Source organism: Pseudopipra pipra, chromosome 2 (assembly GCF_036250125.1).
Source record: "Pseudopipra pipra isolate bDixPip1 chromosome 2, bDixPip1.hap1, whole genome shotgun sequence".
NCBI lineage: Eukaryota > Metazoa > Chordata > Aves > Passeriformes > Pipridae > Pseudopipra > Pseudopipra pipra.
Window position 1 is genome coordinate 112,523,161 of NC_087550.1, and position 26,146 is coordinate 112,549,306.

Genomic DNA, 26,146 nt, shown 5'->3' on the forward strand with positions numbered 1-26,146 from the left:
TTTGGTGTCAGAACAGCCTCTCTTTGTTGCCAAGTATTGTTCTCCAGGTCTGGATACCTGAGCACAGTACCCAGTTTTCACAACTGTTGATCTCTTTCCATTTCTGTTATCTTTATGGGTGCTCTGCAAAAATAAGGTCAATTTCATATCTAGAGTTAGATGTAATGGCCTGATTAATATCTACAGAAAAGCATGGGCATGTGGCCATAAGATGTTGTCACAAGTGGCCACTTGATCTAAAGTACTGCTGAACAACCAATAAGCCAAAGATCTTCCAAACAGACTTTTTCTGCACACTGCAAACATTACTCTCACTTGTCACTTATTAACACAATAGAGAGCTCTGAGGTGTGAAGGAGAGAAGGGAATGGCTCCTTCTCAGGAGCCTTGTAGGAAGCAGATTGAACAAGTTTTGACTGCATTATGTAGAGGCTTAGCTTAGAAGCTGCTGATCTGTTAGATCTCAAACACTGCCAGTATTTTAGGTCTGACTAGGACCTCCTTGATATACAGCATCAAGATTTATGCAGAATAAAAGATACCTGAAGGCATGGAATAGAGCAGCATGACCCATCATCCAACTCTTCTAAATATCGAAGGCACCTTAACAAGGTTAAAGTATTGACAAAGAAGAGATTTATTAATGTTGATTATTTGTGCCATAAATACTCATCCAGGCTAGCAAACAGCCCATATTTCTCATGTAAGAATAATTGTCCTTTCTGGAGGAAAGCAGGTATGGATTGTTTACACACTGGGAGGAAAAAACAAGCCAAGCTAAGCTTGTCCTACACTGTTATGTCCCTTGCACTGAAACAGTACTTTGTAATGAGTCAGTGGTTCATCCTGTAATGATGGATATCTAATTCATTTTATCTTGACATGACAGACCTGGCATAGTAATATCTGGCAATTAGTCACACTTCACTGGCCCTTAACTTAAGCAGTTTGAGGTGAAATGCAAGTTCTGATATGTCACTGCCATTTCCTGTTATTCCTTATAAAAAGAACTGGCAGAAAGAGCATTAAAATACTAAATCACCTAGAGCAAAATGCTGAATCATCAGCTTCTGAATTCTATTTAGCGCTGCTAAATTACAGAACAGCACCACTACACCACTACCACTGGCTGATTATTTTGTTAAACAGAAAACCAAAACCAAAATTGTTTGCACAGTTAGAAACTGATGTGGGATTCAACAGCATTTGCCAATATATAAAGATAAAGCAGAGCTTTAATAGGTCTGATTCACTTTATCTAACAGGTCTTCAACAGATAAAGCAAAGCAAAAGCCAGGTAAAAGCCAAGATATTTATAGTCACCACCACTCCACGAAAACGACGCTGGTTGTTTATATTTCAGGGAAGCATGGTCAAAAGCAGCGGTGCTCCTGGAGGAGGTGGATTCATGGTCATGGGCATGACCCAAAAGGGTAAAGCGGAGCATTTCTGGTATGCAGGAGGGAGAGAAGTAAAGAGTTTGGGGCTGCTCTTTCAACCCCAATCCTATGTGGCAAGAGTTGCCACAAGCACAGTTGGCTGCACCCCAGGACACAGATCACCCACAAGTGTTTGTCTTACCACCACGGATGGATGATGGTACATGCAGTGTACAGGCCTCAGGAGTGATTCCAAACAATTGTCTCTGCGTATAGGTCTGAGGTCTTTCTCACTGCGCAAAGTAAGAAGGGGTTGGGCATGTGCACAGGTCATCCCTTCCCAAGAATTTGACACCATGGGACAAGGACTAGAGAAAAAAGCAGCATACTCTTCCAGGTAATTACTACAGATGATGAGGGACCCAGGTCACCCTGTGACACCCACCTACTGCTGGACTAGACCAATCCTTCCACATGGCAGCACAGGGCATGCAGAAGCTGTTGAAACTCAGAGCAAGTTTTATTCATCACACTCATGGAACGGATCTGGAACTACATGTTGCATCTACATATTTAAATCACTGCTATGCTTAACAGGGAGAGAAACTGATGGAAAGCGTTGCCTTCAGGAAACCCCACTTGGAAGCAGTTTTTGTGCTGGGCAAAGACTTGCAGGAGGTGCCATGGCATCCCAGGCACTGACCAGAGCATGCCTCTGCTCCTTGTCTCTGAGCGACTGCTGAACGTGAGGCAGGGACGCCTCGGCCAGCGGTGCTGGCAGTGCCATGACTCTCGCTGGAGTGGAGCCTCACACCCTGTGACAAGGAAGGACAAGCCCATGGGCACAGGGCAAGTAGCAGGGGAAGGTGTGACACCTTCATGCTCAGCACACAACAGAGGGAGGGCAAGGGGCTGGCAGCCAAGCCGTGACCCCAGCTGTGCAGAGGGTGCCAGCAGAGCCGCAATCCCGGGTACCAGAACGGAGAAACATGCTTTCCCTCTGCTTTTTCACCTTGGCAATAAGTGCTACCTGTCAAAACGGTGGGTAAAGCCATTTCAGACAGGAATGTAATTTACAGTTTGAAGGTGTCCCTTTGAGCCTGTAAACTCCTTGGGGCAGGGATTATGGGTTTGATCTGACACGTTAACCAAATGTAAAGCACTGAGCATAAAAACCCAGAATTTCCTAAAAGATAAAGAATAATGATTATAATTACCCTCCCCCATCTCCATCTCTGGAACATATATCTTGCTGTTACAAAGCTCTTTGCTTGCAAGAAGAAAGCTATTTATAGGTTGAAACAGATTTGCAATCATGTGTGATAGAGAAGGAAACTGAGGAGAAATATGCAAACCAAAAAAAGCAATGGCAAAAATTTGCATAGTTCTTTAAAGTTTTCTTCAAAAACCTCTGCAAAATACAACCATCTGTTTTTTAAGAGTATCCTGTGGGGGTAACACGCCTGCTCTCTCTTCTTATTCCTGCTTTTTTTTTTTCTACTTGTGGATCTGTGTCTCCCTTTAGCAGGGAAATGTGTGTAATCGTAAACTATTAGAGACAGACATCTGCATAGTAACCTGTGCTGCTGTATTCAATTACTCAGTAAGTATTTTAAAGCAGTTACTATGTGCCAATTTAGCTCATGATGAAAATGTTTGTCAGAATAATACGTTTTATTCTGAGCACCTGCTATTTAATATTTGAGAGAGCTGGAGGTGTAATGAGGAAAGAGGAAAATATATGCTTGCAGCTCAAACATGAGCTGCAAAGGCAATTCTGGGGTGAAAAGTGGCACAGCTGAATGGAGACCAGACCATTTTTCCTCCATTTGTAAACCAGGCACAGAATGACAAGCTAATTCCCAGCAGTCGAATGTGACAGGCATGGCCATTACAGAGGCTAGTTAATCTCTCAATTCATGTCTCTACTTGAAGAAAATGATGCAAAAAAACCCCAAAGTCTTTCTGTTGCCTGCATGAGCCAGCTCTGTGACTGGTACTTTTTCTGAGGGCCCAGGGAACCCAGAGTCCACCTGTCCCTCCAGGGAGCCCCAGACTGGGGCTGGGTGTGGATGGGGGGCTGAAATGAGGTGCGAAGAGTCCATGGGCATCCATCATGTGACAGCCCTGCAGAAATGCTCATTAAATTAAATGTAGCTTTGAAAGTACAAAGTCCTCTCCCATTTCTACAGTCAGTCGAGCAGCCAGGCAGGTAGTTCACAGCATCCAGGTAAGGTGGGGTTTAAATCAGCTGTTTGAGGCTGTTTGAGATTTCCGTGAGTGAGAATGGACCTGGAGTATGGCATGTGGGGCAGGTGACACATATGGAAACTCAAAGAATCCAGCTGCCATTTTCTTTATTCTACCAGCTTTCTTCTTTTGAGTGGTCCAGGAAGGACTGGTGTGCTGCGGTGCTAATGCAGCAAAGACATCTGCTGGGTTGATTTCACTCCCAGTATTGCTGTGTAATGGCTCGAGTGAGCATCATCTTGAATAGATTGCTAAGTGTACGTAGACATGAAGATGGGTTTTAAAATGAGATTTTCAGGTTTGGGTACCAAAACTAGACTTCTGAACTCATTTTGAACCGCATAAACAAATTGTCTTGGTTCCACATGGTCTGAGCTGTCCACGGTTCCCCAAGTCAGGCTGTTAATTTTGATGCTCACTTTTGCTTTTGGGAGTTGATGTTAGACACCCACTTTTCCAACTCCTGGCATAGCTCTGTAAAATTCACATGAAGGCTCTGGTGGATTTCTAAGCTCACACTTCCAGCCGTTGCCTGTGTGGAAGAAATCATGAGCTCCATCCAGCCCTTCTGCCGGTGAACCGATGGAAATCCACGGTGTTTCACAGGCTGAACGCCCCTGCAAATGCAGAAGGGATGCCGTGACACAGCCTGCCAGAGAAAGGCAGTTGGCAGGCTCCTGCCTTAGCATACAGAACCCAGCTGCTCAAAATGCATGGGATGCATCCTGCAGGACGGCACACTGGATGCCTACAGTGACGAGATAATGTGACACACAGCGCTGTCAGCGAGCAGATGCAGTGAATGCTAATAGACTCTGCTGCTGCTCCCTGCTGAAGTCGGTCATAGTTTTGCCGTGAACTTTAGCAATAGATGGAAAACAGTGAGATTATGGAAGCTGACACTGCAAGAAGGATGTTGTGATTCTAGCAGTGCAGTTGTCCAGGGATAGTGCTGTTCCTTCGGGTTGCACTGGAGCCCCAGTCAGCTGGAAAAAACACAACATTTGGGGGTAGGATCTGAGCTGGAAGCTGCACAGCTGAACGCCCCTGCATTCAAACCAACTAAGGATTAAAACATTTGTTTTGTCTATACTAGTCTTCCACAAACACCTGCCCCAAGGTTCAGCCTTTACCCTGCAAGCTCCTGCTTAGGACCTCTTTTGGGTGTATCTGAGGTCAGTGTTTCCTCAGGTGACAGAAGGGAAAATACAGAGCAAACAGCTTTGCTCCTGCTCACAGAGAACAGCTTTTCTGCAGGGGAGCTGGCTGTCCTCTCTTCCACCTCAATCCGAGGAGGAGCACGGAGTCCCCAGCTCTCCCCAAGCCAGTTCCTTCCGTGCAGTTAAAGCAGCTGCCCTTGAAAACAAGTCTCCACTCTTGCTGCAGGAGCCTGCATTCATACTGCTCCTCCTCTCCTGCCTCCAGGACAAGGACTGTGTCATCCTTCCCTCTCTCCAGCTAAAACTAAGCATGTACAGTTCTTTTCAAAACAAAATTCCATCCACCCTCCTTCAGCTCAACCATTCAGCTAGCACTCATGGTGTATCATGGGTTGGGGATGCTATGCCCAGTAGGGTTTTTCTGAGAATATGAGAAGATTAAAAAAATAAAATCTCCTTTTTTGTATTTTCCTCTAATTTTTCACTGGGCACATATATTTTTGCCCAGACTAGCTGGCTGTCTTCCCTCAGCACACTAAAAGATTGCTAACACCATCTGTAGCACTGGGTAGATACTGTTTTACAGTACTTTACTTTCATTTGTAAATTTGGAAATTAGGTGTTGGGATAATATTTACAGAGAAAGAGTCAAACCAGCTATGGGTTTAAGCATTTGTTTTGTCTATACTAGTCTTCCACAAACACCTTCCCCAATTTATAGGACTACAGAGCACAAAGGGAACTAGTCCAATATTCAATTAAAATCAGTTCACGGTTCAGCTAAAAGGCCACTGTCAGCCAGGCAGTGCAGTTACACTCCTAATAGGCGAAAGGAGTTCACACAAATAAGATAGGACAAAAGCAGCATAAATCCTCATGGATTAACATCAGAGATCATTACATGAATTAGCTGCTTTCTTTAAGCTAAAATTTGTCCGTTATTATAATAGTAAATGGCTCAACATCTTAGTCTTTGTCAGCAATCTAACTCCTAGCCACAGTGCCAGCTACCAGTGATAGATGACCAGGCTCTTTATAGAGATAAATGGTAATATAGAGATAAATGATAATAACTACATCAAACCATGAAATAACATTCCAGCAGCATCACTAGCAGTGGCTGTAACCATTACATTTCTTAAAAATGAGTAGGGCAGTTGATCTTCCAACTGATTTAATTGTCTAGTCCCCCCATATAATCTAAGGTTTGATACCTGAGCTTCTCACACAGAACAGTCTGAGGGAAGTCCTGAAGAACAGCTTCAAAGTTTTTTTTCATCCCTGTGTTACCGTGGTATTTTGGTGCTGAAAAAAATCCCCAGAGCAGTTAATTAGGGGTGAGATAAGAAAGGGTTTATTTGCCAAGGCAGTAGATGTTACACGACGTGCGCAGGCTGTGCCTGAGAGGTTACGTTTTATAACACCATCCATCCAATCCCAGATGTGTCCACCCTGTGGCCTTTACTCTGATCTGCCCCGGGGTCCACCCCCTTAAAATGGGTCTGGGGTGTATTTCGGGACCCCTTATTCATCCCATCTTTGTCTTCATCAGAGCACAAAGGGTACATAGTTACCTAATTCTTGACCGTATTCTGTGGTTTAGGCTGTTCTGCCAACAATCTAGGCCTTGCCTTGACAAAAGACTAAACATCTCTGCTGTATTCAGAAGTAGGATTGATATGGGGAGCATAGAATGGGGTAAGAGGGTTAAGGAATGTATAAACAAGGGTACTGGAGAAAGGGAAAGGGACAAAGAAGGGAGGGGTTTCTACTTTTAAAACCTACTTATAAAACTTACAAGTCTTACAAATATTAGAAAAATAAAAAACCATTAGGGGCTTAAGGCATCACTGCTTGCTTTCTTCTCAAGTGTAACTGGACACATTCTTTCCATTACAATTTTTTCCTCTTTTCTTTGGTCTGTCTTCCTATTTCTCATCCTAATTTCCACCTTTTCTTCTTTCTTTTCTTTGTGTTTGGTTCTCTACCTTTTCTTTCCCATGTGATGTTTGTTTGTTGCAGCGCAAGGGCGGCTCTGTCAAACAAGCAGGTTTCACCTTCCAGATGAGGACTGTAAGATTGATGTCTTCTGAGATTCTTGGTGGTGAGCCAAGACCTCCCACCCCAGCTGCCAAGACAGGTTTGCTCTCTGCATTTGGTTTCACCTCGTCCTTGGGTCTGACAGCTTCACAGGCCCTCTTCCCAGGGAGAAAAGTGTCCTGTAGGACATCAAAGATCTGCTCCCTGAGAAAGATAGGAACTAGGATAGTGTGAAGCTGGCCTGGTATGATATAGTGGGACATCACAGAACACAAGCAACTGTTTTTCAAGAGGGGTAGGTTTGTTGCCTGAATTGCTGGCAATGAACTGAAGCTAAAACATGTCTGGTGTGATGAATGGCTGACAAATGGGTTGTCTGTAGTTCAAATGTCTCAGAGTTATGAGGTGATGAAATTATGTACCCTTCCCTTTTCAAAAAACCTACTTGGTGCAAAAGAGTCACACCCTGAGGGCTTCAGAGAAGTGAGCAATTGATAAGGGAGATATCCATTCCCCAGGCCCCAGGGAGCAGATAAAGTGCAGCCCCACAGGTGCAGACACCCAGCAGCTCTCTGCGATGCCCAGAGCCCAGCACCACCAGTAAGGTGGGCTCAGCAACCCCCCTCACGCAGGGATGCCAGAGACCAACGCAGCCCAGGGACCCTGGTGGTACTTCTCTGAGGCAGCCAGCCTAGGGAAGCTCCCTGACTTTGTGTGACAAGGGAAACTTGAGAAGAAGGTTTTGAAATGGGGGATGAGGGCTGGGGGATATGATTGTTCCCCCACTGCTGGGAGGCTGCTGCTGAGAGCCTCTGGTTGTCAGGCGCTGACCTGACCTACATTGTTAATACCAATTGCCAGCAAGCGAGCGAGGAGGGCTGCTCGTACACAAATCTGATTAGGTGGAAGTTATTTTTTCTTCCTGCTCTGTGCCGAGGAAATTCCTATGTTTGGAGAAGTTGCCTATGTGGGGGAGGATGAGGCATTAGAAACAGCTCATCTGTGCTCAAACGGCAGCAGCTCTGCCCTGCTCATCTCTGTCAGCTCTGCAGCCCCAAAAGGTTTGTCACGAGTCAGCAGCCCCACACTGCAGAGCCCCTGAGAGGGGCCCTTTGTGGGGATGTCCTGCTCCAGGCAGCTCTCCCTGGCCAGGGTGAGCACGAGAAGCAGCAGAGACAGGTCAGGTTGTGCCTGTATGGAACCTCCTGCAAGGGGACAGAAGTGACATCCCAGCAGCACACATGCCTCCTCTCTTTACCTGCAGGGGCAGGGTGTGCACCACGGCCAGGGTCTTACTCAGCCCCTTTGTGGGAGGTGAGGGCAGAGGTTTGGTCTGAGGAAAGCTGTGTTCTTCCCTGCCCAGTTAAACGGGAATTGGGGCAGTAGTGGTGTCACTCCTCTGCCCATCTCAACAGCGGATCAGACATCAGTGGACACCCAAACATTTGCAGCCGGTTGTAGTGGTGCTGAGGATGCAGGAAACTGCTTCAGGGATATGAAAGGATATTTCTGACAGCAGCCAAGGCTGCTGAGGTGCCTGGGGAAAATGTGGTGTCACTGCAAAGGCAGCCATAGAGGAACGAGAGATTTTCCTTCACCTTCTACATCTCCTTACCCATGCACTCTTTTTTTTTTTTTTTTCTGGCTACCAGAGATATTTCAACTGCAATTAAAAAGGTGTTATTAGCATTTAATTGCTTTGGAGTCCTCAGTGTGATGTTGAGTCCTCACGCTGATGTCATCCTGGTTGTCATGGATACAGGTGAACAAGCTGCTTCAAGTGCAACATCAGCGTCAGGCTGGAGGGGGATGGGAGGATGGAGGGGGAAACCTGGGGAGAAACCTGAGGCTGAGAATGGGTGAGCTGGAACAGCTGCTATCGCCAGGTGAGTGCGGCTGTCAGAGACCAGGAGCAGGAGTAGAGAGCACTTAACAAAGATATTGAGTCTAAGGCATTGCATTCCTCCTCTCCAGTGTAAGATGGGAAGGCAGGAAGCTCCCTGACATTAAATACAACAAGAACAGTCCCCCCATGACAGCCAACAATTAAGAGAAAAGCCCAGGCTGACGCATCTCCATGTGCACAGTAATTAGCAAGACAAGTAGTGTATTTCTCTTAGTTCAATCTGTCTAATAGGTAAGGAGGGAGTAGCAGAAGTGAAACAGTGGGGAAAAGCCAGAAAAATATATATACTTACGGGAGCATTTTGGTTTTATATGTGAAAAAGAACAACTCTATATGTCTGGAGAAGATAAAGGAAGACTGTGGAACCAGAGATCTGTTCATGTGCGTCCATATAGGACTCTCAAAAGATCTTTCTGAGTAACAACATAATAATAATAATATTAAAGGAATCCCCACCTAAAACACTTGCAGAAGTAGCTCCTCTGGCTGTTCCCTTTTCCCTTCTCCCCATCTTCTCTTGCTGAGAAAGAAATTAAAATGTATTTTTCATACAATATCTCTGGCACTCTTTTGTGTAATAATCCTCTTTCTGTGAAAAAGGCAGGTCAGCAATAGCTGCAGGCTCCTGCACAATCAGTGCTCATCTCATAAAAATCTCCAGCTTTCCCTGGGATTTTCCAGCCACAACCTATTAAGCATTTGGCTGTGACAAGAGGCCAGCCTGGGGGAGGGGCTCTTTCAGATGATGCCAGAGCAAATTTTTATTTATTTATGGAGTGGTTGTATGATTTTTTTTCTTTGTAATGGAGAAAATAGACTTTTAAAAATGATACGTTTGGTTTAAATTAATCTTAATAGGCAGTTAGGGCTTGATACACTCTTTAGATTTTAGTCTAAATTTATTATTCTAAAAAACAAGTTTAGTTTTAAATTGGAGAAGAAGGCATGGAGTGTGCTTTCCCTGTCTTATTCCCTTCTTTAACGCCTGACTAAAGGTGTGATTTGCCAAGATTCAGAGGAAGGTCAAATAGTGGTCTTTAATATATGAATACCAGAACAATGAGCTACAGCTAAGCTTTGCACTATGGCTGACTGAGAATTTGGTGATTTAATATTTCCTGTCAGCAAATTCTTATTCATTTAAATCCAAATTATGGGTTTCAATACAAATAATTGCTCAGAACAGTGATAGAGAATATTTGAAACTGTGAAAATGCATATTTTCTTGTAATTATGTCACCAGAACCCTTTTTTCTGAGGTCCAAACTGCCTTAGTATTGCAGTTCAGGCTGACTAGAATGCACATGCATGTACAAAAATATGGTTGCAATCAAAATTAAACCCTCTGATTTGTGTGAATCAATTGCCCTGTCACCTCACATTTTTATTTTTCAATTTATTAGGAAATGTAATTTTTTTTTCCCTGTTCGGAGCAAACATTTTTTTTTTTAAACATTATTTTTGGCTGAACCTGATGTGTTTTATGCAACCACAGGTGTAACAAACAAGCTGTTGACAAGATATTTATTTTTCCCTCAAGTCCCATCTTGAAATCACCTCATTTCGGCGACCACCACCAAGCTCTAGACATGGACAGCTTTCAGCAACCTCTGCAGGGGTGCCTTTGATTTCCCACCACTACGTGTGCAGCCTCTCCCTCCGTGTGACTGTATGTGGCACTGGCAGGGCTCTGCTGGAAGGTGGGTGGGCTGGGGGGTGTCCCAGGGCCCTGTCTGTGAGAGGACAGGAGACAGCCAGACTGCCAAAACCCATCCTCTCCTGGCAGCCAGGTCCTGGGGATCCTCCAGCCATCCTGGAAAGCTCAGAGATCATGCCCCAAGCTCCTCTCCTTCCCAGCTCCAAGGTGCAAGTTCCTGTAAACTGTTTATGTAAAACTTAGGTATTGGGAAGAAATTCTTTACTGTCAGGGTGGTGAGACACTGGAATAACTGCCCAGAGAAGTTATGGTTGCCCCATCGTTGGAAGTGTTCAAGACCAGGTTGGATTGGACTATGAGTAACCTGGTCTAGTGGAAGGTGTCCCTGCCCATATGGGAGGATTGGAAGTAGATGATCTTTAAGGTCCCTTGCAACCCAAGCCAGACTATGATTCCATTATTCTGTGATTCTATTTGGCCACAGTCTGAGCTGTAGTCCTTCCTCCTACCTAGTAAAACCCAAAAACACACGTGAATTCTGGAGATGGAAATAATACATTAACTTCAAAGAGAAGAAGCAAACATGTCTGACTGAAGAATGCACAATATGATGCACCCCACTGGGGTAGGTTCACCAGGGATCCTTCCTGGCACAAGATAACCTTGTCAGGACTGTTTCTTCAGGAGTTCACACCTAACCTCAGGTGAGACCAGGCTCTGGTTTAAAGCACCATGTGCTGTACAAAGCCAAGGATGTCTCTTGAGCCTACAAAAACCTCACACCGATGAGGAAAAGTCAGAGCAGAGTTGTAACACATCAGGGACCTGGTGCGTGATATCCACCAGCTTTCCCAGCCCACTCAGCATTGTATGGCAGTGACTGGAAGCAGCCAGGCATTTGCTTTTGCACGAGGCTGGAGATCCTGGCAAGTCCTCACTGGTGTTTGAGTGCAGCCACCCTCCTCCAAAAACTGATCTTCAAAACCAGCAAGAGGGTGTCAGTTAGGCACAAGACCTTGAACTGCATTAGTGGGAGTGTTGGGGCTGAAGGAAGTGACAGAGTTTGGCTTCTATAGATGAAATTTTTCTCAGGATCCTTTCATTCTTCTTATTATTCTCTACCCACCCCACCACCTCACCCTTCCACACGGCCTTCCCATACCCCTCCCCCTTTTCTTTTTCTTTCCATAATCTTTTTAATTTAGAGCACAGAGAAAATATTTTTCCATGCTATCAATAACAGAAGGGGTTTTCATCTTCTGCCTTTTATCCACTGTGTGGAGCAAGGCAAACTGTGAATAAGTCTATTCCAAAACAGATATTAAAAATGTGCTGTCAATTTAAGTCACATATGTGCCTAAAGATGTTTTACACTCTACTGTCACGAACAACACCTACAATCTGCTAGAAATTAACAGGATAGGAGGACGCAAAACTCATCTCTTTAGTTCAGTGAGCGTTTGATGGACACTTTAGCTTGGATTTATCTCATATAACTTGCAGTGTCCACTGTTGAGCTACCTACTAAGTGCTTTCTGTAGACAAAAGAAATAGGTGCAGTTATGGAGGAGTTCATGTGCTTGCTCTGCTTGAGCATCTGTGTTAGGGTGAGATGAATACACCAGGTGTACTGACCAGCTTCCACTGACTGCACGTGGTGTCCAAGGAGAGTAAATGGAAGCCTGGGCTGAGTGTCTTGACTGGATTCACATTCTTTATATGCAGTTTCATCTGGGCAGTTTTCCACTCCTTTTCAGTGTGATCTTCCAATAAGTGCTTACGCAAGGAAAAAAATAGTATTGGAAAAAGAAGATGCTAATACATAAATCTCATTGGAGAAGCACAGTGGCAGTACCTTTTAATGCACCAGAAACACCTAATGTTGAAATTGTGATAATTTCTTTGTATTTATGTCATCAAACCTCCTAAACTTTTCTGTGTTTAGCTTATTATGTGTCATGACAATGTCTGTAAGTGTCTGGCATGTTATGAATGTATCTATAGTGTCTCCTCCCTTTCTGCTCCTTTTTTTTTCTTTTCCTTTTTTTCCCCCTCAATAAATGTTAATAAGGAAAGCCAACACAATAGAAAAAATTCAAGTTTTGCCTATATTGGCGTGTACATCTGCATATTCAGACATGTAGTCTTAATTAGTAAAATCCTGACTTAGGACTCTAAGGAGCGATTGTGTTACGCAGTTGGGAAAGTCTAGTTCAAATACTGTAATCAGCAGCCAGTCTCTGGTGAAGTCAGCAAGTTACTCCCATTTGAATTTGCTGAATTTAGCTACAGTGCTTTACTTCATTTATAGCCCTGCCTCCATCCCCTGTCTTGTGTGAAACGAAATAAGTAATTTTCAGCTTAGCTTCTCGCCGATAGTGATCTGTGTCACAAAATCATCTCACACCAGACATCCTGCTTAACTGCAAGTCCTGAAAACCTGATAGCTGAGCCTCTGCTGCCGACATGCTCAAGGAAGGGTTTATATATGGCTTCTCAAAGGCATCCCTTCTGCAGAGAAGGGTGCTCACAGGTGAGTGCTAAAATAACCAACTGGGCAGCGTGGGGGGAATATTCTGGTTTTGTATCTGTTGCCCCTGCTGCTATTTTCCCTTTATTAGCCTAAGTAAGAAAAAAATCCACCCCAACACAGAACAAGGACAAAAGAAAAAAAAACCACTAAGAAAAAAAGAATCACATAAAATCAATAAAAAATATTTCACCCCAGTGAAGCCTATGGGTTAAAAATATTTCATTTATTTTTTACCAACGGTTATCACAGCAGGAATTGGTCACTGTAGGCTTATAATCACTTGGTTTCAAAGCGGGAAATCTTTTACTTTCACCTCCTTTCTCCATCTTTAAATTACTACTTGGAGTGTTAGTCTTTATTGCTGCAGTCCTTATCAGCAGAGCAGGAGACAGTGATTGCCTTGTATCTGAAAACCACAGTGAAATTAAACCTTAATTAGTTGTTTAAATGGGGTATGATACAGACCTTGAAGGACTTAAAGATGCGTATCTCAAATTGGTTTCAGGTTTACTGTGAAGGTCTGAGCATATGCACCTTGGATGATTAAAAGGAAATATGCTGAACTGTCTTCCAGGAAAAAGTCTGATCATTTAGTATGATGTCATTACTGAAATTACAAGACGAAAACCAGAGAATATTTTCCATGCACGGTCTACCATTTCCTCCCTCTGGGATGACTGGTCATAGCTTATTTATGCCCCACAGTCTCTCCAAAGCAGAGCAAAAACAAACAGCCCAAATAAATAGATGAAAAATGGCAACATAAGTGTTTACTCATTCCTTGCAAACTCTCTTACGGGGAAAAAAGATGAAACCTTTTGAAAATGTTAATAGGAAGAGGCAGGAGGGAGAGATAGAAACAAACGGGTGCCCATGGCACCAAAGACAGCAAGCTTGTGGCAGACAAACACCTGACCAAAAAGGCATGAAACATTCCAGCCTCACTTTCCAGGGAGTGTTTTGGAGCATGCACACTCCTGGGTGAACTTGGCCCCGAGTCATTGAAGGAGCTTCCAACCCAAACAACTGTCATGTTCCATATTTCCCATAAAAACAGCTCTTAGCTAAACCCCCACGTTTCGTGTGGCCAGCAGGAACCTGCCAAGTGACTCACAGAGCGAATCCGCTCCCTCCGCGCTTTCCACTTTCCTGGAAAGAGGCACCACATCAGTAACACACACAGTATAAAACTGCTAGTGCAGCTCTGCCTCCAGATGTTAAATAGCAGGGTAGGACCACTGTTGTCAGAAATACAAGGCATGAAAAGGCAATCCACAATCTCCTGCTCCACTGCGATGGATATGGGGCTGTGGCTGCCCTGGAGTTTAAAGGCTGGAGGGACTTTGGTAGAATGAGCTGGAGGAGAGCTGGTATGGACCCCAGACAACTGCTTACATCCAGATTTTGACTGAGAATGCTCTGCTGTGCTTATAGTATATTGGGCTGCAATCTGAGAGAGACAAGGAGAGAGAGAAGAAGGGAAAAGGAGTAAATCCATTAGTGTGAATTCTGCTCTTTGCAGAACTGTTCACAAGGTGATTTTGAGCCAAGGCCTTCCCTGTGGCAGGTGGCTTCAGCAGTAAAAGGACAGGTTCCCCAGGGAAGCAGTCACAGCACCAAGCCTACCAGAATTCAGGAAGTGCTCTCAGGCACGTGGTAGAATTCTTGAGGCTATCCCGCACAGAGCTAGGAGTTGGACTTCTGCAAGGAACCCACAAGATAATCCTTGTGGGTCCCTTCCCACTCAGGTTATTCTATGATTCTGTGACTATGAAGAAGACTTTAAGAGACCTTTCTGCTGTTATTTTTTATTAACTTCCATGCAGTAGTGTTGGAACAGTAGATGGTTATAGCAAGATGGTTTAGTTTTGATATGCTTTGGAAATACATCAGAATAGAGGCACTGTGTGTCTTAAGAATCCCAATTCCTGTTCATAACATGCAGTCATGGGATCACAGGATGATTGAAGTTGGAAGAGACCTCTGGATTTGGACCAATACCCCTGCTCCCTGCAACCAACTAGACCTCTGGATTTGGACCAATCCCCCTGCTCCCTGCTGGTTGCCCAAGACTGTATTCAGGGATCTTTTGAATACATCTAAGGATCAAGAGTCCATCACCTCTCTGGGCAACCTGTGGCAGTGCTTAGTCACCCTCACAGATAAAAAGTGTTTGTCAGCGTTCAGGTGGAGCCTCCTCTGGCTTTCCTCTTGTAATTTCAGTAATGACATCATACTAAACGATCAGACTTCTTCCTGGAAGACAGTTCAGCATATTTCCTTTTAATCATCCAAGGTGCATATGCTCAGACCTTCACAGTTTCAGTTTGTGCCAAGTGCCTCTAGTTCTGTCACTGGGCACCACTGAGGAGAGGCTGGCTCCAATTTTTTGCATCCTCCCTTCACGTAATTGTTCTCATTGATGAGGAATGTCCTGAGCCTTCCCTTCTCCACGGTGAACAGTCCCAGCTTGCTCAATATTTTCTCACAGGAGTGTTACTCCGGACCCTTAATTGTGGCCCTTTGCTGGATCTTTCCAGTGTGTCTGGGTCTCTGTTGTATTCGGGAGCCCAGAACTGAGGCCAGCACTTCACGTGTGGCCTCACCAGTGCTTGAGTAAAAGGGAAGAACCCCCTCCCTTGGCCTGCTGACACCACTCTCCTAATGCAGCCCAGGGTACTGTGTGCCTTCTTTGACACAAGGGCACATGACTGGCTCATGTTCAGCCCTGGCAGCACAACTCTCTGCCATATCAGCCACTGCTCCCAGTCTGGAGTCATTGGCATCCTCGTCAAGAGAAAACTCTGCCCCATCATCCAGATCATGAATGAAGATGTTAAACAGGACTGAAGCCAGTATTGACCCATGGGGTACAATGCTAGTTACTGGTCTCCAATTAGACTTTGTTCCACTGTCCACTTCTTTTTGTCACATATATATTGTGTGATTTATAAAACATAACCACAAAACCATGCTCATTCTTCTATACCAACTGTGATAAGAAATGAAATATAATTTAAAAAAAAAAAACAACAGAACATTTTAGAATAAAAAAAAAGAGAACAATTATTCAAAAAGAAATTTCAAGGCCTCATCTGTGGAGGACAGGGAAGAACCAGATGAACTTTGTGCTCTTCCTGCAGTGAATTTAATGAAGAACTGCTCATTAACTGGTTATTAGAACCCCTTACCTAACCATCACTTGGGCTTATAGAACTGTAATTTTAGAGAAGAAGAAATCCTAGATAAAAGCTTTTGTTTTACTTGCAGCAATATATTCTCTCATGATGCTATCTGAGAGAAAAAAACAGTGAAAAAATTAGAAAAGGAAAAACAAGGTGAATTCTAAGTCATGGCCAGTCTTCGCGAACGAAGATTTGGGAAAGGTCTTTACCCTTCGAGCCTGTGCAGTGGATTTTTTAGGTGAGACACAGTGTGTGCTGAACTATTTAATCCTAAAGTTCATCTGCCGGGGCTGAGCGAGCTTGAATTCTAAGTATAATGGTGTTAAAACACAAAGAACATTTTTGTACCTACAGGGATCCTGCATTTTGTATCCTTTTTTTCCTGGGTTACACAAAAGGCAGACTCAAATGCTTCCAGAAAGTATTCTCTGTGTCTACAAAAAAACTAATCATGACTATTTGCCCTTCAAATAAGAGCATTCAAATCATTTGTGGGACAGCCAAATGTCCTGTTATTGGCTGGCAGCCTTAACACTAGTGACTACCTTGGTTACTGCACCAGCAGTTTCTCTCTCAGGGTAAAACAAAAGAAGGAAAAAAAACCCCTGCTAGTCCACAACCTCTCCTCAAATCCCACTTTATTGCTATTTGCAAAATTCTGGAGGAACAAATGCTAGCCAGCATTCAAGTAAGGAAATTTTCATTAGTGAAGATGTTATGGAAAACCTTGCTGATCAAAATTTGTTTTTAGAAGGGTTTCTGTGATTTGGTAAAATGTGTCCTACAAAAGGCTTTTTGCTGTGGTCACATAGTGTGTTCACATGGTGTTTTGTTGTAGGAGAGGCACTTTTGCTCTGCACTACGATGTCATTTGATGAGAACAGGTCTTCTGCTCCTGCACTAGCTCTGTCCCACCCTCCTGCAGGAGGCTGCCTCTCTTCTCTTCCCAGACAGTCCCGCTGGCACAGCCGTATGTGTCTCCAGTGGGTGCTTCCAGCAAGTTCAGCGTCTCTCAGCCCGCCAGGGCACAAGCAGGAGATGTGGGCTGCAGAATTTAAAATCAATGCTAGACCTTCAGAGACATGACCTGAATGCAAACAGGGTTTGCCTATTACAGTGATTTCATTATTATTTGATTCCTGAAGTGTCAATTCCTTTATAGAATTTGGGCTGTAATAGCTTGATACTGACAAGAAATAAGACGATCTCAGATCCCGTGTGACTGACATCACTTAATAGCAAGAGGTAACCAAGAGATGCATTAGGGATGCCACTACAGAAGTTCCTGAAGCAAACAATGCAGAAATAAACAGTGTTGAGCTCTTGCCTCTTTCCCCTCCCTCCCAGCACAAGCCTTCCCCTGGAGGCGGGCCCTGTGGCACAGTCCCCACCCCAAGGGGTGGCCTTTGGGCACATCCCTTGTCACACTTGCCCTGCTTTCTGGCTGCACCAACACTTTGCACAGCTGAGGCTCTGCAGTGATGCTCATGCCAAGACGCCACCACATCACACCTTTGCACTGCCCAGCTGCACAAGCAGTGAACAACCCATGCTACATCGAGGCCAAGGAGGCCCCCAGAAGAGATCCCTTCTGCTCCCTTCTCCCTTCTACATATCCAGGCCACCAGGAGCCCTCTTTTGTGGCTACAGCTTGAGTTGAAATCTGCTGTGCTCTTGGTGAGCACAACACAAGCAACACCTCACTGAACAGCCTCTAATGTGGTCATAGACTGGGGAACAACAGACCTCTGTCCTTGGAGGGAGCAGAGTAGTGAGGCCCGCTGGGTATCCTGGGAATCATTCTGTGCTGGGAACCACTTGGAGAACTTTTCTGCTTAATTTTCATATCAATCAGCAGCATCCAGCATAGTTAGGCAGGTATTTCTGAGTTTGCAACAAGGCTGTCAGTATGTCTTTTGTGCAAGACACACAAACACAGGGCTAGAAGGAAGAGGACATCATGTCATTGATGGTGCAGCCTCAGCAGAGCAAAAGGATTGGTGCTGGAATGGTAAAGACGATACATCTGGAAAGTTTTATGGAAAAATCTACTCCCTCTAGTACATTTGCCATATGCTTTGGCAGTATGAGAGTGAGAGAGGATATACAAATGTCACATTTGTTTAGTGCTGGCACCAAGCAACTCATCTATCTCTGTCATGCAGGTCCCAAACTTTGACAGAGCAGAGGAACATCTTTCTCCCCTGTCACATACGTCTTGCATGAAGCATTTGAGGCAAACAGTGATGTAGGAAATGTCTCAGGAGCCACCAGCCAGAGCATCAAGTCGTGTGTTGGATTTTGTTTCACTGGAAGTGAACCATTGTGTTCTGGACTACAGGCATCTGTTGTACTTGGGTAGTAAATCACAACACAGTGCGAGCATGGAGCTCATTCCCCGGAAGAATGCTATTGAATTGATTAATCAAACCTACAAACCTCAAAAATTGCAGCTAATTATGCTCTGTTTTGCCTAAACGTGATTCTACTTTTGCACCAAGCTGTTCTGTGAGTATTTCCAAACCACTTTTTCATTCTAAATCTGGGAATAAAAATAAGCACATATGCCTTTTAAAAAGAGACACAGTGATCCTAGGATTGTCCATATTATTTTTTGCAGAAATACTTCTGGCTCTGACCAAAGGTGATCTGGCTTTTATGTAGGGCAGCTCCCGCAACAGATGAGAATAAACTGTTTATATGCTTCATTTGTTCTTGTGTTACATCACTAACAAATGCCATGCCCCTCTTAAAAACCTCATTTACAGAGCTCCAGTCCCAGGATCATATTGTTTGCAACAACCCTTTTGAAGAGTTAATTTTTCTAGGGAATGGCAAAAGGCCAGACTGCAGCCCTTTACAGGGACAGATTCAGTCACATGTAGGCTGCTGCAGTCTGGGGGCCAAGCTGGGACAGCAAAGGCTGTGGGAAGAACTGCCTGTGCTGTACAAGCAGTGTTTGGTCTTTGGAAATAATACACAAATGTCTTAGCTTTCTGAAACAACTTATTTTTCTTTTCCTTTTTTTTTTTTCTCCTTTTTTGAAAGAAGAGGGGGATGCAGGAGAGGTTGGGTGTTAGACACAGCAGTAGTTTGGTCTTCCTTTGATCACTGTAAGAAAGGGCCACCTGGCCTGGAAAGCACTGAGATGATCACAGCAAAGGAGAGATGATAAGCTGTTTGAGTGCCTGAATGCTCTCTGGTTGAAGAGGGCTCTGTCCTTATCCTTTCCCCCTTCCTCTGAGTAAGTTTTCTTTCACACACCCTCTTCTTGCAGTTGTTCAAGTAGAGTTCTTCTTGCAGATTTGGAGCCCTCTCACATACAGAGAGGTGTCTCAGTGGTATTTCATTTACTCATTTCCTTACCCTATCTGTGAAATATCACAACTCTTCTTTCCTGATGGCTTGAATGCATCACATTCAGTGAAGCTGCACCTCAGAGAGCTTTTGAAGAACAGTAATAATGAAACCTCTCTAGTGCATTTTATCCAGCGTGTAAATCCCGAACCGGCTTTATCATCTCTTCTCTAACCCGGGCATGAAGCATCAACATACAAGACACTCAAGTGCTCTGTTCCTCAAAGCCATCTCCAGTCAACAAACCCCTGCCACCTGTAAGGGATTAAATTCACACCTTTTGTGACAGTCAAAGAAAGCCAGAGCTAGAAATTGTCTGTAATACACTCAGAGTGGCTTCTTTAGCCTCTGAGGGGGTTTATGTGTATGTGTGCGTGTTAAATTTGAGGTGGCCCTTGCACTCCATAATCTGTGCTCCTCAAGACTCTTTTATCTACATCTCCATGCAACTGATGTACTACAAAGCAAAGGATTTCAGGCTACCATGGTAGTCAGGTTTTTGTGATTTCTACCCCTCCTGGATGACTATTTGTGCGGGCTCTGCCATTGTTGCATGATTTGAGAGGGAAAGATTCTCGCTCTGTTTCCGACATTTCCCTTCCGCTGCATCCTCGCAATTGCTCTGCTTATAACAGTTTCTGTAAGGAAAAAAGAATCCTTTAGAAATACATCACTATTTTTTCTATCATCAAAGAAACCAATTTTACCCAGAGCCTTATTAATAGTGGAGGTGGAAGTGGAACTGTAACAGCAAAAGCCCAGCAGGCATAATATGCTTGGATTTATTTTCTTTTTTATTTTTTTTTCTTATTAATGCTAATCCCACATTGCTCATTGCTTTTTTGGAAGAGTGATTAGAACAAAAAGAACTGACATTAGCATTAATTGAGAAAAGTTAATTTTACAATGCAGACAGGTAAATGATCTGCTGAGGACAATGCAAAACTGATGAAACCCAGATCCTTGCTACCATTTTCAGAGGAAGGTATTAAGGACCTGTTAATTCTGCATTATGTATTATTAATTATGCATCTATTTTTCTTCTGCAAACAAAACAGGATTACTTCAGAATAATTTTTTCTTTCATTCTTTCTTCTTTAATAGCAAGAAGTGATGGATGATAGTTGAATATCTACAAAATTTCCGTGCTTTTCTACCCAGTTTCTGGATCTGCCTCTGGCAACATGTATGTAGATTCAACATTGATCCCAGTGTTGAGAGTGTCTGTTGAATTTACTGAGGTTAGGCCATGACCTTTCATATCCAGTTCTCTGCTGAGAAATGTGCTGAACTGATTGACCAAAGGAAGTGCTCATTTTTAATATCATCTAGAAATTATAAAAGATAAAATAAAATTAACCCTGCAAGAATGATAGCTCTTGGAATTATCCGAGCAAACAAACATGACTCCTACTCCAATTGGCTGCAAAGCCTCTGTAAAATAATAGTCTAGATATTCAGTTATCTTTTAACTCTCTAGATCTCTCCACTTGGGTCTGCTCCTATAAAACAACAACATCAAAGCCACACTGCAGGAGGAGCCATGTCCTGCAGCTCTCCTACTTGGAGCACTTCACTTCTGCCTTTTGTACTCCCTGAAGTGAGACAGGACACCTCCAGCTGCTCTCCTGTCATATGGATATTGGGAGCAGAAAGCTCAAGGTCCGTGAGGACTCACATCAGAAAGGCCCCTAAAGGGACCTTCTCTGTGCTTCTCTGGCCTTTCTTCTGCAGAGTTTCTTTCATGTGAAACACTGCAGTCCCTCACTGGCTGACAAGCCAAGAGGGCCAAAACCTAGACTTTAAAAAAAAAGAATAATGCATAAAATTAGCAGCCGTGATTTGTGCATAAAATATGACAAATTTAATATATCTTAAAAAGAGAATTTTGTTTTGCACTTATGGCCTTAATTCACTTTTTCTTCTGTAATTTTGAACGTGAGATGCCAGAAGAGGTGGACAAAGAGACCTCATTATTTTAATTTTAAAGGTTTTTTTTCATCCATATTGTGCTTTGATTTTGACAGTTGTGCTTTTTTATATCCTAATGCATCACAGAGTTTGGGCAATTTGGCACAGAATAAAAGGAACAAAATTAAATTATAGAATGCCGTAAATCTTCTCTTTGCTATTTGTTCGCTCAGCTAAACCTTGAGGTGTTAATTTTAATCCTAAATTTCTGTTGGAGATGGAGCACGGAAATCATCTATGCTTATTTTCGTTGGATTGCTTTTGCCTTCTCAGATAATTCTGAAAAATAGGGCCTTGACATTTTTCTTAGTTGTCCTTTTGAACCTGGAAATTATAATTCATAAACTACTTTGTGACAAAATCCTAACAACTTTACCATGTGTTTTCACAAAGTTTTAAAGAATCCCTGACTGTTTATGCATCGTGCCTCTTTATTGTAGAGTTGGCCCTCATTCCATCTTGTTCCTTTTCCTAAGGAAACCTTGCTGAAAGAAAAGCTATTTTCACCAGGGCAGTGAGTGATGTTTGCCCAGACAGATGGCCTTGGGGATCAAAAATAGCCTGTTTCCAGCTGACTTCTAGTGAGGTGGAGGTAGGGGCAGTCACATCTGTCTATGCACATCTGGCACTCCTCTCATTGCCCACAGAAACCATGCCAAGTGAATCCTTTTTCCCTGTGGAAAGGAAAAGTCATGCTCAAGAACTAACACAGCCTTGGCTATATGCACTTTTCAGGGGACTTTCTGAAGACTATTAGCAAGTTTTAACCCATCCCCTTTTTCATCATAGAGTTGTAGGTTGGTTTGGGTTGGAAGGCACCTTAAAGACCATATAGTTCCAACCCCCCTGTCATCCTACCTATTTGCTGGCTCTTCTATTATGAGTGTCAGGACACGTGAATGAGTTATGTTGTCTTCTTCTTGGTGTTTGCCAGTCTGAAGGAGATATAGGAGCTCAACCAGAAAGCACTTAATGGTGTTTAAGGAGTTGGTATTAAATAATTTTTTTAGGTGGAGACAGGTAAAAACCAGAATGCCCACCCCAACACCAGCTGGAGTGAGTCCTGGTACAACTGTCACCTGCAGTCTTCTCCGAATCAGACTTTTTCTCTCCTTCTCTAAAAAACCACACATACGTAAGAGATAAAGAGGAAGGGACAAACTCTGAAGGACAGCACCTACCTCTTCTCCTGAGCCCTTTCATGGCTTCATGCTGCCCTGAGAAATTAAGGCAAGTTAAAACAAAGGAATCATCTCATAATTTAGGTCTGTGACAGAACATTAAAGTGTTTCTGAAAACTGAAGCCCTCGAGACTTGAAGAACTTGTGGTTTGGCCTGCACTGCCTTTGCATCACAATTATTTGCCTAAGGTAGCATTCATGCAGTTCCCGCCCGGCAACTGGGGAATTGTTTCTGCCTTCGTTTACAGCCGAGCAACCACTGCCCCCAAGTGCCCATTTGGAGGCTATTTTTTAAGCTGGGGGTTCACAAGGTTTTTTCAGAATCACAGAAGGAGTAAGGTTGGAAGGGACCACAATGGGTCATCTAGTCCCACCTCCCCTTGCAAGCAGAGTCATCCCAGAGCACACAGCACAGGATTGCACCAAGATGGTTTATGAATATCCCTGATGAGGGAGACTCCACACCCTCTCTGAGCAACCTGTTCCAGTGCTCGATCACTGCAAAGTAAAGAAGTTCTTCCTCATGTTCAGGTGGAACTTTCCTTGCATCCGTTTCTGCCCGTTGGCTCATGTGCTGTTGCTTGGCACCACCAAGAAGAGCATGGATCCATCCTGTGTGTGATGCTGGGGGTGGCAGTGAGGCCCTCACCAGCCTCTGCCTGTGTGTTCTCAGCCTGCCTAGCACTGGCAGCTGCTCACACAGCTGAGTCACTGCCTTTAGAATCCCACAACCCATTTTCACCCCACTAAACACCCATTGCCTCTCAGAAACCATGTTTTTTTAATGTCTCCATTTCCTAGGGTATTGCCTTTAAACCCTGCACAGTGAAAATATATCCCTTGAAAGCCATTTCATTGTCAAGATCAGTGCCAGACTACCACAAGTTTTAGTCTTCCATACACTGAAAAAAAAATAGCTTTCCTTATGTCTCCCTCCCAAGCATGGCTCTTTGTCATCCAGCATCATTATATCTTCTCTTTGCTTTTCAAATCAAATGTACTCTTGGCATTCTCCAGTGTTCATTTTCGCAGCAAAAAGGTATTTCCCCTATAAAGCTCGGGTCCTTTCTTACTTGAGCAATTACCTCCTTCTTACTGCTTCATTCAAATGTATTGAAGGTAATTAAACACATTCATTTAGTGTGCACAGTGTATCCTAAATACAATATTGTTTTGTATTTAGGATAGCCAGATATGAATGGATTAATGCTATTTGAATCTCAGGTATCTGGTGTTACAGTTGAATAAAACAGGCCATGAACACACACTACAATAATATGTACTTGAAATGAAGGATGGAAAGAAGAGAGACAACCATAATGCTTTCCAGCCCCAGTAGATTTGTGATTTGTGCTAACTTGGCTGAAATAATCTTGCATATTTAGGATGATGTGTCCATCAAAAATGTTGGCATGAAAACCAAGGATAAAATTAGATGTCAGTAAGTAGAAAGCCATTTTCATTCTCTGTGACAGAGACAGCCTACTCTCATCCCTTTTTCACTACTAGAAATTCGGAGCAACTGATTTAAGAGTTCAGTTTGTAATGTGTATACACACATTAGAAAAAACATATGGAAGGGCTTTTTCTGTTCAGGCCAGTGAGTAACACAGCAGTGTCTGGATTCCTCTCCCACACACTGAGTGATCGAGCAGGAACTCTGCTGGTAGGTTCAGCAAGCAGGGAAAAAAGTCCTGTTTTGTTAATGTGATACTTTGCAATCAGGCCAGCAACTCTTCTGAAGCTGTTCTACCAATGACTCCCCAGTGGTATCATGACTTTACAAAATCTATCTCAAAGCAGAAAATAATTGCCAGCAGGTAAAAGAGAATTTTAAGAAAAAGAAAAACACTAGGAGAGAAAACATGAAATCAGATACCTCCCTGTTCTGCCCAGGAGGCAGGTGAGAATCCTGTAGCCTGTGGTGCTCAGGGCAGGAAGATTTCAAAGGAAAATCTCCAGGGCAAAGCTCCATTGCTGGTAGCTGCTGAGCACATCCAGTCATGCTCAAAAACTGTCCATTCTATTTCCACCTCTGACTTCATCTTACCTTTTGATTACTCCTGGGTTTTACTCTTTAACCTTTATGTATATGAACTAAACATACCCACTTCGTTTTTATTGAAGCCGAATCACCAGTGGAGAGGGAACCTTGCAAGAAGACCAGACCCAATTATGCACTTAAATAGACTAGAGAAATACACAGCCATAATGTCTTTGTCTTACATCTTGGACTCTCTCTTTCATAAATCAGTGGCCATCTGATTTTGGAAGTGTCTATAATGTGCAGAGAAAAGACCTGCGTGAACTCAGGGCGCTCTTTCATCCTTTAAAGTAGTGTGCCATAGAAATTGGAAACGAACTTTTCTGCAGGTTTTTTTAGTTTGCATTTTCACTTTCCACCAGCTCACTGTTTTGTGCTGTTTCCAGGTTAACTAGTGCCTGTAAATGACTGAATTTTGCTCAGCCTGAGTATTTGAGGAAACATGCCCGTGACGTGTCTGAGATAGGGCACAACCGTAAGATACGGGGAGAAATGAACCTGTTGGGAAGTGCTTTGCTCATGGAGGGATCTTTCACTGGGCTTGGTGAAACAGTGAAAAGGGCCTCACTTGCTAGGGTGGCCAGGGCATGTTATGTTGCATAAGCAAGCCTGACTGCCTTTCCCTGGTTAAAGAGCTGCTCTATCCTAGCGCTGTCAGGAGGTGTTATTTCCAGAGCTGTGAGCCTGTTAGTTATCCATTTGTGTTTCACACATATCCTGCCTTTCTAAACAGACAAGCCTATTTCCAAGCAGGCTGAGTCTTATTAACTACGTAATCCAGAACAGAAATATGCATTCATAATTTTCACATAGCTGAAAAAGCAATTGTAAACTCTTAAACATTCAGCATTACAGTTTGGCTTTGCTTATGTTACATGATGGTATGAGCTTTGGAACAAATTACCTGCAAGTCTGCAGTGTCCAAGTATTTGGTAGCGTTAGAGATTCCCCCCCCCCCCCCCTCCTTCCTAGATAACATCTAACTGACTTTCTAGTGTATTTACTGTCAAAACTAGGATTGAGCCATGTGATGCACATTAGCTATTCCCTTTCCACACTGCACTGGCTTGTTTACAGGCCAGATTTAACATGGATACCACAGCAAGCTTTTCAGACAAACAATAGATTGCAAAAAGTGCATTAGCCAATATTTTATTCTAGGCTTGTACTAGCAGTACTGTAAACAGGATCATGTTCTTCAGTGTATCTTGGCCTCTTAATTAGACTCTCCTTCAACTAATTATCAGCTCATTTACTTAGACCTGATAGCCAAGGTACTTTGGATTTTAAAAAGCCCTTATGTTCACTTTCTTATTCACGTCCTGTTTCTCATTCAAAAACACTGAGGGACTCTTCTTCCTCCCCATTGCCTTGGTTCCCTCTGTGCACCTGGCAGTTTAACTGCTCCCTTCCCTGCTGCCTTCCAGGTGTAGGGTCATGCAAAAATACCTATGAAACATTTATCAAAAACCTCAGATGCACC

The 26,146-nt window shown here is 43.5% G+C and overlaps 1 protein-coding gene across 1 annotated transcript in view; it reads right to left on the minus strand.

Annotated features, from left to right (window-relative positions):
- Positions 1-18,184: 18,184 nt before the first annotated feature.
- The window catches only part of LOC135410314 (amine oxidase [flavin-containing] B-like), a 149,858-nt gene continuing 141,896 nt past the window's right edge, over positions 18,185-26,146 (minus strand). The window contains exon 16 of the mRNA XM_064646916.1: positions 18,185-18,196. The gene's annotated coding sequence lies outside the window, so the exon portion shown is untranslated. The remainder of the gene's footprint in view (positions 18,197-26,146) is intronic.